Source organism: Sorex araneus, chromosome 5 (genome assembly GCF_027595985.1).
Source record: "Sorex araneus isolate mSorAra2 chromosome 5, mSorAra2.pri, whole genome shotgun sequence".
Classification (NCBI taxonomy): Eukaryota; Metazoa; Chordata; class Mammalia; order Eulipotyphla; family Soricidae; genus Sorex; species Sorex araneus.
In genome coordinates this window covers 99265186-99280388 of record NC_073306.1, presented here as the reverse complement: position 1 = coordinate 99280388, position 15203 = coordinate 99265186, and the positions used below count along the sequence as shown (strand labels likewise).

General features: G+C 46.4%; 1 pseudogene; it reads right to left on the bottom strand.

Annotated features, from left to right (window-relative positions):
* Nucleotides 1-363: 363 nt before the first annotated feature.
* LOC101538769 (nucleoplasmin-3-like) lies at nucleotides 364-7462 on the bottom strand (annotated as a pseudogene).
* Between the last annotated feature and the right edge of the window lie 7741 nt (nucleotides 7463-15203).

The following is a 15203-nucleotide window of genomic DNA, read 5'->3' as shown; positions in this document are numbered from 1 at the left end:
CCTCAAACAGTAGCAGAAGATAGGCTGGATCACGGGAGCATTGAGAATAGTTTCATAATCCACACTGAACCTCAAAATCACAAACCAGACCCAGCAAAAAGTCACCAAGAAAGGACTTTCAAGGAAGGGAAAGGGCAACACTCAGCACTTCACCCTCAGAGAGAGTGAATTTCTTTTTTTTCTTTTTTTGCAAAAAACACTCCAGGCCACTTTATTTCAACCTTTATCCAAAAATGTAAAAAGTGTTGCAATGTAAAAAGCCCTGAGCTAGGACTACAAGAAAAGAGAGAAAGTACGAGGGTAGAAGTTCACAATTCCTCCCTGGAAAAAAGGAAATCCTAGGTACGTTTCGCAAAGGCTTAGAACAAAACCAGGATCCTGTAGACAACACGACTCTCTCCCAGCACTCCACCTTCCTCTTCAAAGGAGAAGACACATTTAAGATTTTCAAAACTTGTACAGGAACACGGTGCATGACACACACAGCAGGGAATTCATCGACCCAGGACTAGGGCCTGCACCCCTGCTTCTTAGCAGGCAGGATGGAGCACAACTCAACCTCATCTTCATCTCCTCCTCACTCTCTTCTTCCTCAGAAACATCATTGCTGATAGTCACGATCTGGTGGTGCCCAGTGATCCTAACTGGACCAGACCCTGACTGCAGACGGAAGGTCACTGGCGGCTGGAGCTGGAAATCATCTAAACTGAGCATGGGTTGGCAGGACAACTTGAGGTTGGCCACAGGGACAGCAATCTCCTGATGGTCGAGGTTCTGGGCCACAGCTTCCACCATGTTACACTCGTCTTTGGCCCCCTCGGTGAGACAGAGCATGGTCAAAGCCAGCACGTGCTCAGCGTTGTTCTCCTCCTCTACCTTGAAGGTGAAAGAGAAGGTGTGGCCAGAGCTCACAGCCGAAGAAAAAGCTGTCCATCGTGACGGGCCATGCTGCAAGGGCCGTCGAGAGGGAGTGAATTTCAAGGAGGTGAACTATAAAGACTCACCCTCAGAGCAGAGTAGATACATGGAGGGGAAAACACCACCTAGAAGCCCACCAAGCTCAGGAAGTGAGGGCAACAGTATGGCTGGCTCTGCCAGTACTATTTCTGTAGCCACTTGGAAATGTCTTTAATTGACACTATTAAGATGCTATTTAGTGACATTAAAGAAATAATGGTGTTGATGGGCTGGAGCGGTAGCACAGTGGGTAGGGTGTTTGCCTTGCACACGGCCGACCCGGGTTTGATTCCCAGCATCCCATATAGTCCCCTGAGCACCGCCAGAAGTAATTCTTGAGTGCATGAGTCAGGAATAACCTCTGTGCATCGCCGGGTGTGACCCAAAAAGCAAAAAAAGAAATAATGGTGTTGAATATTAACCCTGTTTTAGGCTTCATCAGTGAATTTCCCCTATTCCTCCTCTTAGAGATGCTTACAGTGCTCTTGTGAGCACCCCTAATCTCCCTGGTTTATCTTTAACCTTTCCTTTGTGTTATACCTCTCATTATCACGGTTCCCCAAGTCAGTCTTGGTTGCTTATAAGTCAAAAATTTCTGTTAATTCTGGGCTTTGTATTTATAGTGAATTACCTGCTTTTCTATTTCCCCTTTGGCCTTTTCATATTTTACTATAGAGCAACGTTGTTCTTTGCTTAAACACAGAAAGACTGCTAATGCTGTGCTCCTAATATTTGGGAGTTGATTGTCTCTGAAATATATCTACTCCTGGGCATCCATTATAATTACTTGACTCAGGCTTCGGTTGCTGTAGCTTCTAATACCCCAAAAGGGAGGTCCCGCCGTGGGACTGGGATGGACTCAGGGAGAGTGACGAAACTACCTCGGCATCAAAATGGGACAGTCTAGAAAGCATAAATGCGTGGTCTTGGTGCAAGTTGTTATGATTTAAGAGACAGGACCCCCATTGTAGGATAACCTTGGTTTGTCCTTCCTCTCTTGCCACAAGGAGTTTAGGTTTAAGTGCTCTGGAGACACTCCCATTCCTTTGTTTATCTGTAAACTCTTCTCTGCACCCTCCTTCCCAACCAGTTAATCACATTTTCCCTAATCAGATTCTGTTATCTTGTAAGATCAGATCCTTCTAAGGACTCTGAACTTGTACTGTAAGTTAGTGTCTTTTGCATAGTTTACCTTAAAGCAATGTCCTTTCTGTATGGACACAGGAAGACAGTTAATATTATTTATTGTAACTTGGGAATTGATTGACTCCAATAATATTCACTCCTGGGCATCTGCCTTCTCAACTCAGTTGCCCTTAGTTCCAGTACTCCAAAAGCAGGGTCCCGACGAGGGATGGAATGGACCCAGGGCAAGCTGTGAGCTACCCTGGCATGAAATGGGCCAGGCCAAAGTGCCACAATACTCAACTATAAGTTGAGGGCATGATCATGGACAATGCTGTCATGATCCAAAGGTAATGACGAGATTAGGACCCTGCTGGGGTTAGGAAGACTAACCTGGCCTGAGGACTGTGGTCTGGAATGTATAGTGAGATGTCCTCAGGAAGAACCAAACTTTAACGTTATATCTCTTACTGTGCTCATACAGAATGGCATTGCTAGAAATATTAGAAGTAGACTTACTATAACTATTTAAGCAGATTACTAACTCACACCCTGACACACCCTTGTTTGAACCCCCACCCTTGAGCGGATCTCCTTAGATGAGATTTCCTTAGATGAGATTTTGTTAATCAACTCAAGAAATGGTTTCACCCTTCTTTGTTGATTTGTTAATGTTCAACCCACCTTTGTGTCACCACCCTATGTAATTTGCTATATAAACTAAGACTATGGGGCACTGATGGCAGGAGGCACTGATGGCAGACAGAGGAAGAAGACAGAAGAGACAGAGAAGGAGACACACGAGAGGACATGAGAGAAAAATGGGGAAGACACAGAAGTAGAGGGAAGAGACAGAAGCGGGGGAACACACAGAAGAGAGAGAGAGAGAGAGAGACAGAGACAGAGACAGAGAGAGAGAGAGTGAGGGTGAGAGAAAGAGAGAAGCAGAACGGGAACGGAGATTGGAATAAACTGCAACTGATATGGACCAGCCTGGCACTTGTTCCTTCCTTCGCCTGCCCATCTCCATCAGCTTCCCCGGGGTGGGGGGAAATGGCTCCCGAACATGGGCAACGGGAGAGATAGAGTCCCGCCAGCCCCCTGCCTACTTTTGTGAACACAGACCCCATGGGGAAAGACTAGCTGAACTGACTTGAGGACTTAGTCTGGGATTTATGGTAAAAGTCTTGCTTGCTCTCAGAGAATTCTTAGAGCCCAGAGACCTAAGTTTGGGATCTTTATCTCTTACTGTGTTTATCCAAACAACTGCAGGTATTGATAAAAACTAAACTTAATTGTTTAATATGCACAACTAGAGGGAAAAAGAAAGGCAATATAGATGTTCCTGGGAGACAGAGTGTCTCCTTGAATTAATCTCCCCAGAGAATTGCCTCTGCCAAAATGTTTATCTCTGTAAATGATCAATCACACCTATATGCAGTACTATGCCTCAAACTTCTTCAGAGACTCTGTAAGTATGCTAGCAATTCTGCATCAAACGGGCCATTTTCACCATCAGTCTGTGGTCCCCTGTCTCTTTTTTTTTTTTTTTTTTTGCTTTTTGGGTCACACCTGGCTCTGCACAGGGGTTACTCCTGGCTCTGCACTCAGGAATTATCCCTGGCGGTGCTCAGGGTACCATATGGGAAGCTGGGAATCGAACCCGGGTCGGGCAGGTGCAAGGCAAACGCCCTACCCGCTGTGCTATCACTCCAGCCCCTCCCCTGTCTCCTTGTTCCTCTGCTGAGGAGGCCTGGGGAGGACCAGGAGTTGCTCTCAGCCTCCTAAGACACATCACAGCACCCACACCCCCTACATTTTGTGAACTCGCACATTGGTACAGGTACAAGAAAGTATGATAGCAGAAATAAGAAAACTATGATCAGAAGAGAAGGAAATTAAGAGTATGATGAAAGAAATGACTCGTTGAAAGACATCAGCAGCAAAGTAGTATCAGCTGAGGAAAAGTATTGATGAGCTCCAAAATGAGGTGCCAGAAACCTCCAGAAAAGAATAGAAGATGGAAGAAAGTCTGAAAAAAAAAGGCAGCACATCAGAGAATTATGAGGTGAGTTCAGGAGAGACAATATGAGAATCAGTGGAGTCCCTGAGGAACAAGAATGTGTATTGGATGAAGAAACACTGGTGAATAAACAAGGATAAGAGTGTCCCAGACCTGAGGATTGCATGCACCTAGACTCAAGAGGCCAGAAGAATGCAGCCAAAATAGCCCCAAGAGAAAAGCTCCAAGACTGTAATCAGAATGATAAAAGTCAGAGACAGAGACTACTGAATGCATTAAGATCAACAAAGGAACTTACATACAAAGGAACTCCAATAAGATTGACAGCAGACCTACCAAAGGAGACTTTGCAGGCTAGAAAAGAATGGTGTGATATAGTAGAAAAACTCAAGAAAATGAACACCTCACCAAGAATGCTCTTTCCATTTGACTGTCATTCAAATTTGAGGGAAAGAAAGCTACAGGGGCCAAGAACAACTTAGGGAATTCATAGCTTGAAACCAGTTTTGCAAGAAGGAGCTTCCTCAAAAGAAAAGGAAAAATTCAAAAACATAGTAGTTCCTACAAAATGATAGCAATAAATTTCTCTATCTCAATAGTTTCAAGTGGCCTGGCCTGAAGTCACTAATCAAGAGACACAGAGTGGCAGAATGGATCAGAACACTGAACCCAGCTTTCTGCTGCCTCCAAGAGACCCATCTGAACAGGATAAACAGGCTCTAAGGGAAAGGCTGGAAGACTGATCTTAGAGAGATGAAGCCGCTAAGTTATTCCAGGCAAGCCCCACTGCCTGTGAGCCTGTATCTCTTCTGGAGCCTGAGTGGGGGTAGGGACAGACTGAGCCTGCACCCTACTAAAAGCCGGTGTCCACTCACCCACACCAGGCTTAGCCACTGCCAGAGAAATGGTCCAGTACACAACAGATTTGAGAGGCGCCAGCAGCTGAGTTATTCCAGGGAGGCCTGGCCATCACCAGGCCCCGCTCTCTGGAGCCTTGGTGGTGAGTAAAATGTCCAGCTTTAGGACGGATCTCAGAGAGATGCCAGAGAGACACTGGCAGCAGATCATCCCAGTTCCAAAGCTCCTGAAGCCTCAGCTGCATAATATCTCCAATTTTCTCAGAGCTGACAGTCCAGAAGAAGCACAGGAAATTAGATGGGAAAATTGGATAGAAGCCCACTAAGCTCAGTGAGTGAAAACAATGACACAGAAGGCCCAGCCTGCACCCAACAGCTCAGTACATTCTCAGGCCAGGATGTTAGCAACACCATTAGAAGTTTTAACAAACAATATAGCACTGCAGCACTGTCATTGCATTGTTCATCGATTTGCTCGAGCGGGCACCAGTAACGTCTTAATTTTGAGACTTGTTACTGTTTTTGGCATATTGAATACACCACGGGTAGCTTTGCAGGCTCTGCTGTGTGGGCAGGATACTCTCGGTAGCTTGCCGGGCTCTCCGAGAGGGATGGAGGAATCGAATCTGGGTCGGCCGTGTGCAAGGCAAATGCCCTACTCACTGTGCTATCACTCCAGTCCAACAAACAATATAAAGTAAATTATTTTGTGCCTGCTAAGGGAGCAGGCTTGGAGGGTGAGTGGGGAAACTGGGGACATTGGTGGAGAGAGAGGAATATTGGTGGTGGAACTTGCATTGGAACACGGAATACCTGAAACAACTGTATAGAGAACAGTTTTGTACAATCACAGTGTTTAAATAAAGTTTCACCAGAGCAAAATAAACCCAAAAAGAAAAAGTTGAAAGAGAAGAGAAGGATTAGGAGGACGAGGACAAAGAAAAAAGAGAGGAATCTTATCTCTGTATATTCCCTGAGAGGTGGTGTGTGCTGTGATGCCATGATAAGAGTGAGACAGGCCCCTGAAAATATTGAAAAATGTTTGAAAAATAAAAATATTGAAAAATTAAGATGCTCAGAGTCATATTTGAAAAGTATAAGTTTGTTGGAAAGTAGAAAAGAAAAGGAATTCCCATGGGGGAGGAGCTTAGTGTAAGACTAAGCCAAGGTGAGGGGTTTGTACAGGCCTTGTCAGGGCTTCTGGCCTCCCTTCTCGATTGGCAGGTGTTTACCAAAGATGCCAGAAAATTTCAAAGATGTCTAGCTGGTCTAAATCTCTCTGGCATTTTTGCTGCTTATGTTGGTCTCCCTGTCAGCCTTGGCCCCAGGACAGAGTTTATGGTCCTAGAAATCTCTGTGATTACTGGGGCAGGACTTTGGGAATGAAATGTGTCAATCAGTGGGGGGAAGGTAGCAAAGGGGAAATGTGGCTTCCTCTTCCCTGGCAAAGGAAAATCAATCTTCCTGGCTTAAGTTCCAGTGATCTCAGTTTTCCCGTCAGCCTAGACTCTAGGATTGCCCATTATCATAACTTGCTGTCAATCTAGACTCCAGGGCAGAGTTTTAAGTTCTGGGAAGCCCCAGGAATGCTGAGATCCAACCTTGTGGGGTGGAATGTGTGTCAGGGTTGATTGGAGAAAGCTGGAACATCCAGAGAGAAGAAACTGTGGTTCTCTGTCTCACTGGCGAGGGGGAACGGAGGCTTCTTCTTTTAGTAACATCAGCACTTATCATTTGATAGATGCAAGGTTTTCAGGTAGATTTGCTGGCCCTCATTTTACAAATGAGAGAAGCAAATTCAGGCGATAAAAGTGCTGGCCCAAAGGAAGTGTCAGATTCAGAATAAACACAAGCTGAGCCCAAATCAGACAAAGTACACCTTTTGGCTGTTACATCCAGGAAGGCAAAAAGATTTTCTGCAACCCTCCAGGTCAGTTTCCAGGCTCATGTGGCCCTGTGGCCCTGTGCGGGTCACTCAGGACCCATCGATGACTCCCAGCAAGGCTATTATGGGCTCGCACTCCCTGCTATGGGCCGCAGAAGGGCCCTGAAGCTGCCCTCTGTCCACATCATGCCAGGCGGAGGTCAGCGGCAGACTGAGGAAAAGTGTCTTTCTGCCTCTGTAGCAACTGAGATGTGTCTGTAAGTCTCAGCTTTGGGGGGCTTTGGAGGGCCTCCTCGTACTGCTCCAGAGTGTTTGACTGGGATTCCCATTCTCAGCGCCTTCTCTGCCCTCCTGAGACAGAGAGGTATTGGGCAGGTGTGACTCCCCTTCCTCTGCCCCCAGCCTTGCAGATGAGCTGGGGAGGGTGCAGAGAACTGAGAGCCATTGTCTTCCTCGTCCACAGCAGCCAACAGCACCATCTATTTTCCTGACGGTCACACAAGGACTTGCGAGCTCACCTGGCCCCAGCTCAAAGGGAAGCTGCTTTGTGAAGCTGCACCCGAGGTCGGGCCTGGGCAGGCTCCCAGTCACGGAGAGCTTGTCCCCTGCATGCATGTTGTCATGGTGAGAGCTTGCTCAGCATCTCTCCATATAGAAGCTCTGATCAAATCAGAGAGCAAGGAAATCTCCCCAGCAGCCCTGTCTTCCCTCTCCCAGCTCTCACTCCTCTTGTCCAGTTGAAGAGCCCCAGGCCTGTCCCAGTGTTGAAAGCAGCCCAGAGTGAGTCCCCAGGTCCCCTGGGTGTCAGAGTGCAGGTGGCCTTCTCAGCGAAAAACTGTGGTGCAGGCAGGAAAGCAGCCAGTTCTGGGCAAGTGTGTTTGGCAGCTGATGTGGGAGCTCATGGCTTCCCTCGGGTGCTTCTGGACCCCACAGACCGAGTGGGCTGACCAAGACTGCCAAGGTGGCCCATTCCACAGGAGCTGGCCCAGGGCCCGGTGTTTTCTGTAGCCTTTAGAAATTATGCAGCTTAGGCCACATCCAGTCAATGTGTTCAAGATTTCATATAAACAAAGTAAAAGATGCAGCTTATGTAACAGCCCTGACTGCAGATTCAACTGATTGTGGGCAAGGCTAAGCAGCCCCAGGACCACGCCAGCATAGAGGGTCGGTCAGTGAGAGCCTTGCCTGGCCAGCCGACTAAACTTTCTGTACGTAGCCCACCAAGTGCGTGATCTCAGAGCCTGTTTCAGAGTCAAGAACCTCCCTCAAGTTCAGAGAACCTCAGAGCTAGAAAGAAGTAGCAGAAAAGATAACTAATATGGATTGGCCCTTGATCAAGTCCCATGGCAGAGCTTTCCCCACACTCAGGCCCCACGCTGGCCCTAGGAAGTGAGCACTGCTCCTCCAGGGACTAGGGGATCCCAGAAGCAGGCCGAGGTCAGAGCAGCTGCTGAAGCCTGAAGTCCTATAGAGCGAGCAGGCACTCGCCACCTTCGGCTGGTGGCTCAGTGAAGCCAGATGCTCATGACCACATTGCTCCAATTCTCTGGAGCCAGGATTTTCATCGTCATCCCATCGAATTTCTCGAGTGGTCTCAGTAATGTCTCCATTTGTCCTAGCCCTGAGATTTTGTTTATTTAATTATTTAATTATTCTGGGCTGCTCAGTTTTTTGTTTTTTTTTTAATTAATTTTTTTTTTTATTGAATCACCATGTGAAAAGTTACAAAGCTTTCAGGCTTAAGTCTCAGTCATACAATGATCAACACCCATCCCTTCACCTGTGCACAGTTCCACCACCAAGAACCCCAGTATACCTCCCATCCCACCCCCACCCCCAGCCTCTGATGATTTTCACTTTACTTTCTCTTTACTTTGATTGCATTCAATATTTCAACAGAAACTCACTATTATTATTTGGAATTTTCCTCCAACAATCAGACCTGCCAAAAAAGCATCATTTGATAATTTGTTTTCCATTGCTGAGAATGAAGAGCATATGAGGTCGCACAGCTGTGACAGCAGTTTTGGATTTCTAGTAATTTAGTAATTAAGTCCAGAGAAATTTCTGCCAGAAATCCCATCATTGCAAGCTCGTACCTCTTTATAGTGGGCCTTATAAGATGGCGGTCGCCACGCCACCACTGGGGAAAGGAAAAGCTGAGAGAGAAAATCTTTCCCCTCCTGGAGTGACATGGGGCCATAGCTTAGTTCACAGTCTAGAGGCATTTCTGCAAGAAACTGCTGGGTGCCAAAAGTAGGTAGTTGGCCTCTGGGATCATGGGCATTCAGGAACAAAGGGGCCGTTCGTGTGCCAGCCATGAGATTTTAGAAGACTTTCTTTACTCGTCCTTTCCAACAATGCCACATTGGAGCTCTTTCAGGGTCAGGGGAATGAGACCCATCATTGTTACTGGTTTGGCATATGAATATGCCATGGGGAGATTGCGAGGCTCTCCCATGTGGGCAGGAAACTCTCGGTAGCTTGCCAGGTTCTCCCAGAGGGAGAACTAGGCTATAAGATGTCGCCTGGAAGCTTGGTTTTATAGTCTCTGGATGTTGGCCGTTGGTGGGATTACACGGCACCGGGGGCAATCCCTGGGTGTGACCACCTAGCTACTGGAAAATGGGGAATCTGGGCTCAAGAGGCCCAGTCCCGATCCCAGCAGGCTTGGAGGTCTCAGCCCCAGGTCCCACACACCTGGGTTCATCTGCCGGTTCCTTCATGTGTGAAGCTTGTCTGAATGTATGGAGAGGGGCCTTGAGCATGGCTGTGGCCAGGCTCAAGAGGTCTTCGGCCTCGGGAGCTCTGTTTGGGGCAGGGAGAGAAGCTGGAGCCCACCCACTCCGAGGGGTCCCAGGGAAAACAGCCAGGCACAGGGGCAAGAGACTCTGTGTCGCTCTCTTTTGGGACCATGGTTTTATAGTCTGTGGATGTTGGCCGTTGGTGGGATTACACGGCACTGGGGGCAGTCCCTGGGTGTGATTGCCTAGATTTTTAGGGGAAGTTAAGTTAAATTCTGCCCTTGAGATGGCCTCTTGCAAGACCTGGCTACCTGACTCAGTAGTCAGGTAAGGCACAGACACAGATAAGCAAGACACAGATGTTGTGGCAGTGGCTCATCCCACTCGACAGAAGTGGGTTCCGGGTGACCCGCCTGTGCTCCTAGGTGAGGAAAATTCTCTTGGAGGGTAATTCTCAGGCCATGGGAGCCATCCTGGAGGCCCAGAGTAGTCCCTGTTTTTCCCGCATTTCCTGTGACTTAGCATGAGACCTAATCCCCTTTACCGCATTTCTTTTTATTATTTTTATTTTTAAATACCTACAATGGTTCTCATTTCCTGCTCTGCTCAGGCTGCTGTAGTCCTAGGACCAGCAGGAGAAAAAGCTGAGGATAACACCGAGGTTCTCTGCTCCAAACATCATTGCCATCAGAATTTAGGGGCTGCAGCAGGCCCAGTGGGGCTGCCGGGGGAGGGGTGAGCAGCTACGCAAAGTGTTAGAATCAGGAGATCCAATGGACATCCTTGCAAGACTGAATGGAGTCTTGGTAGGGAGAAATTACTGAGTAGCAGGAGTGATGGCTCAGCTAGGGGAACAAGCCTTCCCCATTTGGAAGATATTGGAAAAAGGAGGAGATAGAAGTGAAAGGGGGCAAGACACTGGCAGAAGGAAGGAGATAGGAGGAGATTAGAGCTTGTTATAGGCAAAATGGCTGGCTCTTACCATCTGTTAAGATGTTTTCAGATGTAAACAACAAAACACATATTTCAAAGAATGTTTAAGGATGAAGATAAGGCAGTTCCAGGAACTCAGTGATGTACATGGAGCCAAATTGTTTCTATCTTCCAGTCATACCAGCCTCGGCAATTCCATTTTACTTTGTGCTTATCCTCATGGCCTAAGAGGGCTGCAGCAGCCTGTCTGTCACACCTGCATGCCAGCCTCCAAGAGGAAAAGTCATCATTTCGTGCTTCTGCTTTCACTGGTGAGCAAGCTAATCCAAGAATCTAGTAAACTTCCCCGCAGACCCTCTTGCCCATGTCTGGGTGCCATACACACCCTAACTAGTCATTATATATGGGAACAAACATCATTGTTGCCTTGTATATATCAGAAGCTTTAACTCAGGCAGTATATTAGAATCACCTGGGAACATTTTTGTGTGCATTGCACTGTGTGTGGAGGGGAGGGGAGTCTCCCAAGCAGTGTTCAGGAGACCCTAGAGCCCTTCCCAAAACTTCCCAGCCCACCAGCCCAGTGTTTCCTCTTTAGGAACTCTCTAGGCTCAAGCTGCTCATGGACCTTGAGATGTGGGGAATTTCCCAGAGACCCCCTGGTGGTGCTCAGGGCCTCCAGGGCTCTGGCTGGCAATGTTTGGGGACTCTTGTAGCCTGAGATGGAAACAATGTCAGCTGCATGCCCTTTGCCATGTACAGTCTCTCCAGCCGCTTACCTGGAAACTTAAAAAACAAACAAAAAAACGTATCAAAGGTCAGGGACATTCCGTTGTTAGGGTGTCTGCAAACCAGGCCTGGCCCTGTGCCACTTGCCCGCCTCCCAGCTGCGCTTGGTGTTGGCTGCCTAGTGTCCGTGGTGGTCCCGCCACCGCAGGGTCCCAACAGCATCACATCTCGGGCCTCCCATTGAACTGTTGGCCTGATTAGCCTAGTGCTGCCGGCATCCTGAACACCACCAGTTCTCCCCAAAAGGAATAAAAGATATATTTCTATCCAGGTTCCACCCCAGAGCATAGAATCAAAAACTCAGCACCTGATATCAGAAAACGTCAATGCAGGCTTCTATGTCATTAATGCGACTCTGTGGGCAGCAGTGTAGGGATAAGCGGTGGGGGGGTGGGGAAAGGGAGGGAGGGCAAAGACAGGGAGTCAGAGAAAAAATGGCAAATCTCTGTATTTTTGTCTTAATTTTTACCTTAAAAAAATCAAGTCTAGGCTTTTTCTACTCTGTAAATGCCCACGCTTTCTTTTGAACACTTTACTCTTCTTTCTCTACTTTCACATCTTTCTAAGTAAATCTCTTTCAGCAAAAACTATTTTGCTTCACTAATAATAATAACAATAGCAATAGTAATAATAATAATAATCACTGTCATCTTGTTGTTCATCATTTTGCTCAAGTGGGCACCAGTAAGGTCTCCATTCGTCCCAGCCCTGAGATTTTAGCAGTCTCTTCTTACTCTTCTTTCCCAATGATTGGAGGCTCTTTCAGGGCCAAGGGAATGAGCCCTGTTATTGTTACTGTATTTGGCATATTGAATACACCATGGGGGAGCTTGCCAGGCTCTTCCTGGTAATCTCTTGGTAGATTACCAGGCTCTCTGAGAGGGACGGAGAATATATATCAGAGAATACAAGCAAGTATGTTAAAACCAAATGCATGTGTGCTGCTTTAGGCACATCAATGGGCTAGACTATAAGAGGTCACTCTGCCGCACACTTCCGGGAGCTTTGTTTTATAGTATCTGGATCTTGGCCATTAATGGGATTACATGGCACTGGGGACAGTTTCTGGGTGTGACTGCCACGCTACTGGAAAATGGGGGATCTGGGTGGAGGAGGCCCAGTTCCGATCTGAGCAGGCTTGAAGATCTCAGCCCCGGGTCCTGCATGCCTGGGTTTCTTTGCCGGTTCCTTCATGTGTGAGGCTCATCCGAACATGTGGAGAGTGGCCTTGAGCATGGCTGTGGCTGGGTTCCGGAGGTTTTCGGCTGCTGAGGCTCAGCTTGGGGCAGAGAGGGAAGCTCAACCCACCTCCCTCCAAGGGTGAAGAAAGCCTGGCACAGAGGTAGGAGATTTTGCATCCTTTTCTCTTATATACACACATATGTACACATACTGTAAAAATTCTATGCAGGGTCAAGGAGATGCACTGAAGTGTTGGAGTGCACACTTTGCATGCAGAAGCACAAAGTTCAATCGCAGCACTTCATGCTCCCACCTCCAGGTGTGGCCTCCTCCAAAAACAAAGAAGAAAGATTTATTCTATATAAATGTTCAGCATTTTGTTCAATAAGAAATAAACATTCCTCTCCACCCCTACCTTCCCAGTCCTAACTGGTAATTCTTTTCACTTAGTACTACCAATGAATATCACTAGTAATGCCAGTTATCCTTTCCACTCAGAAAACATGTTAAAAGAAGCTATTCAGCTGGCAACTTACAACAATAGGGAACCATACTCTTTCAGAAAGAAGTAATATTTTATATTAATTCTTTTGCCATAGGATTATCTAACTACTGCTCTCTACAAAATAGGACTTAATGTCTCCTCCCAGTAACTTCCCTAGTTGATAAATAATCAGAACTTTATTGGAATACAATGTAAGAAGCTACATTGCCTTACATTCAACATAGTCTCTCTCAACATTTCTTAAATAAAAGAATAAATGGGACCTGGGGTGTGGCATATCCAAGGCCATCAAAAAATAAACCAGACAAAATAAAAAACTAAGTTTTGAAACCATTATAATTTTCAGTTTATAGAGATTCAAATATAGGCATTATCAGTCAGATTGCTCTCTCCCTGTCAACTGTCTGGATCATATCAGATCTAAATCATGTCTTATATTTCTAAAAGTTGGAGGAAAAACACTCTATATTATAGTCAGCAGGACCAATCACTGAGTTCTTTCTCAGTAATGCTTCCTGTTGTACCAAACAAGTAACAGAAGTAATAAAGGAAAGAGAATCAATAGCAAATTATTAGGCCTCAGGATGACAAAATGGTAATGATGAGTACCATAAAGTAGTCTGATATTATTCTCTGGTCCAATAACTTAGACCCATAAGTTTTTCCCTAATTAAAAAAATTGATGATGATAATAATAATAATAATAAAGCCTGTTTTTAAGACAATAAGTTCAGAATCTTAGGCGTTAGCATTTTTAAAGTGACTAAAATTATTGGAACTTTACAATGACAGCCAACCCTGCTGGCTCAGGCTCCTGGATCTGTCTCTAGGCTGAGGACAGCTCCCTTCGTGCGTGGGCAAGGGTGTCTCCTAAGATGGGGTCTGTTTGCATGGAGGGAGGGTTGAGGGTGGCATAGCTAATGAGCATTGGCTCATTTAAGCTTAACAAACCTCTTACTGTGTCCATACAAAAAGACTTATTAAGAAGTAGAATTATAATGACTGTTTAAATGGTTATGGACTAAGGAGAAACACACCCTTAGATAAAATTCTGCCCTTGAGCCCCTTAGATAAAATTCCATGTTGAGTGGATCTCCCAGCAGAAGAAGGTACTTGCCTTAGAAGAAGCTTTCCCCAACATGTTTTACATGTTGATTGTGCAGCCTTACAGGTGTGTGTTACATGGTGGGGGGGAGGGGAGCACAAATAGGAGACTGGGCAGGGAGAGTAGCATGGGGGAAGTGGGAGACGGGAGTGAGGGGCAGTGGGAGACTGGGATGGGGCGTGCAGTGAGACTGGAGCAGGTGTGCAGGGAGAGTGTAATAGATAGTGGGACCCAGATCAGAATAAGCAGCGAATGATCACCAACCAGCCTGGAACCCTGTTTCCCCTCCATGCATTGCACGTCTGGCGTGGGGTGGTGTGGAGGAGACAGCAGCAGGCTGGGTGGGGAAGCAGCTCCTGACCACTAAATGTATGTGGCAGGCACCTATCCAGTTTTTGGAACACCAGTGCATCCTCTGTTAACCTTATGTAGTAGAATCTGTTGGATATCAACCTTAGGTGTTTTAGGCTTCACGGGTAAATTATCCCTTTCCTCCTCCCAGAGAAGCTCACCATGCCCTTGCTAGCATCCCTAGTTTGGCTAAAGCCTATCTTCAACCTTTCCTGTGTGTTGGATATTGACCCTAAGTGCTTTAGGCTTCATCAGTGAATTGCCCCCTTCCTGCCTCCCAGAGAAATTTAACATGCCCTTGCTAGCATCCCTAATTTGGTTACAGTTTATCCTTAACCTTTCTCTTGTATTTTACTCATTGTCACTGTTCCCCAAGTCAGTCTTGATTGCTTGTAAGCCAAAAATTTCTGGTAATTCTGAACTTGTATTTGTGCTGCTTTGTATTTGAAATGCTGTATATTTATACTTGCTTTTCTATTTCCCCTATAGTCTTTTTATATGTTACTGTAGAGCAATGTTCCAAAGAACTAAAGAACCAAAGTTAAATACAGAAAGACCATTACTGCTATGCTCCTAATATTTGGGAGTTGGCTGACTCTGAAATGTATCTGCTCCTGGGCATAATTATTTGGTCATAACTACTTGACTCAGGCTTCAGTTTCTGTAGTTCCTAACACCCCAACAGGGACATCCTGTGCAGGACTGGGATGGACCCAGGGAGAGTGGCAAAGCTACCCGGCATTGAAA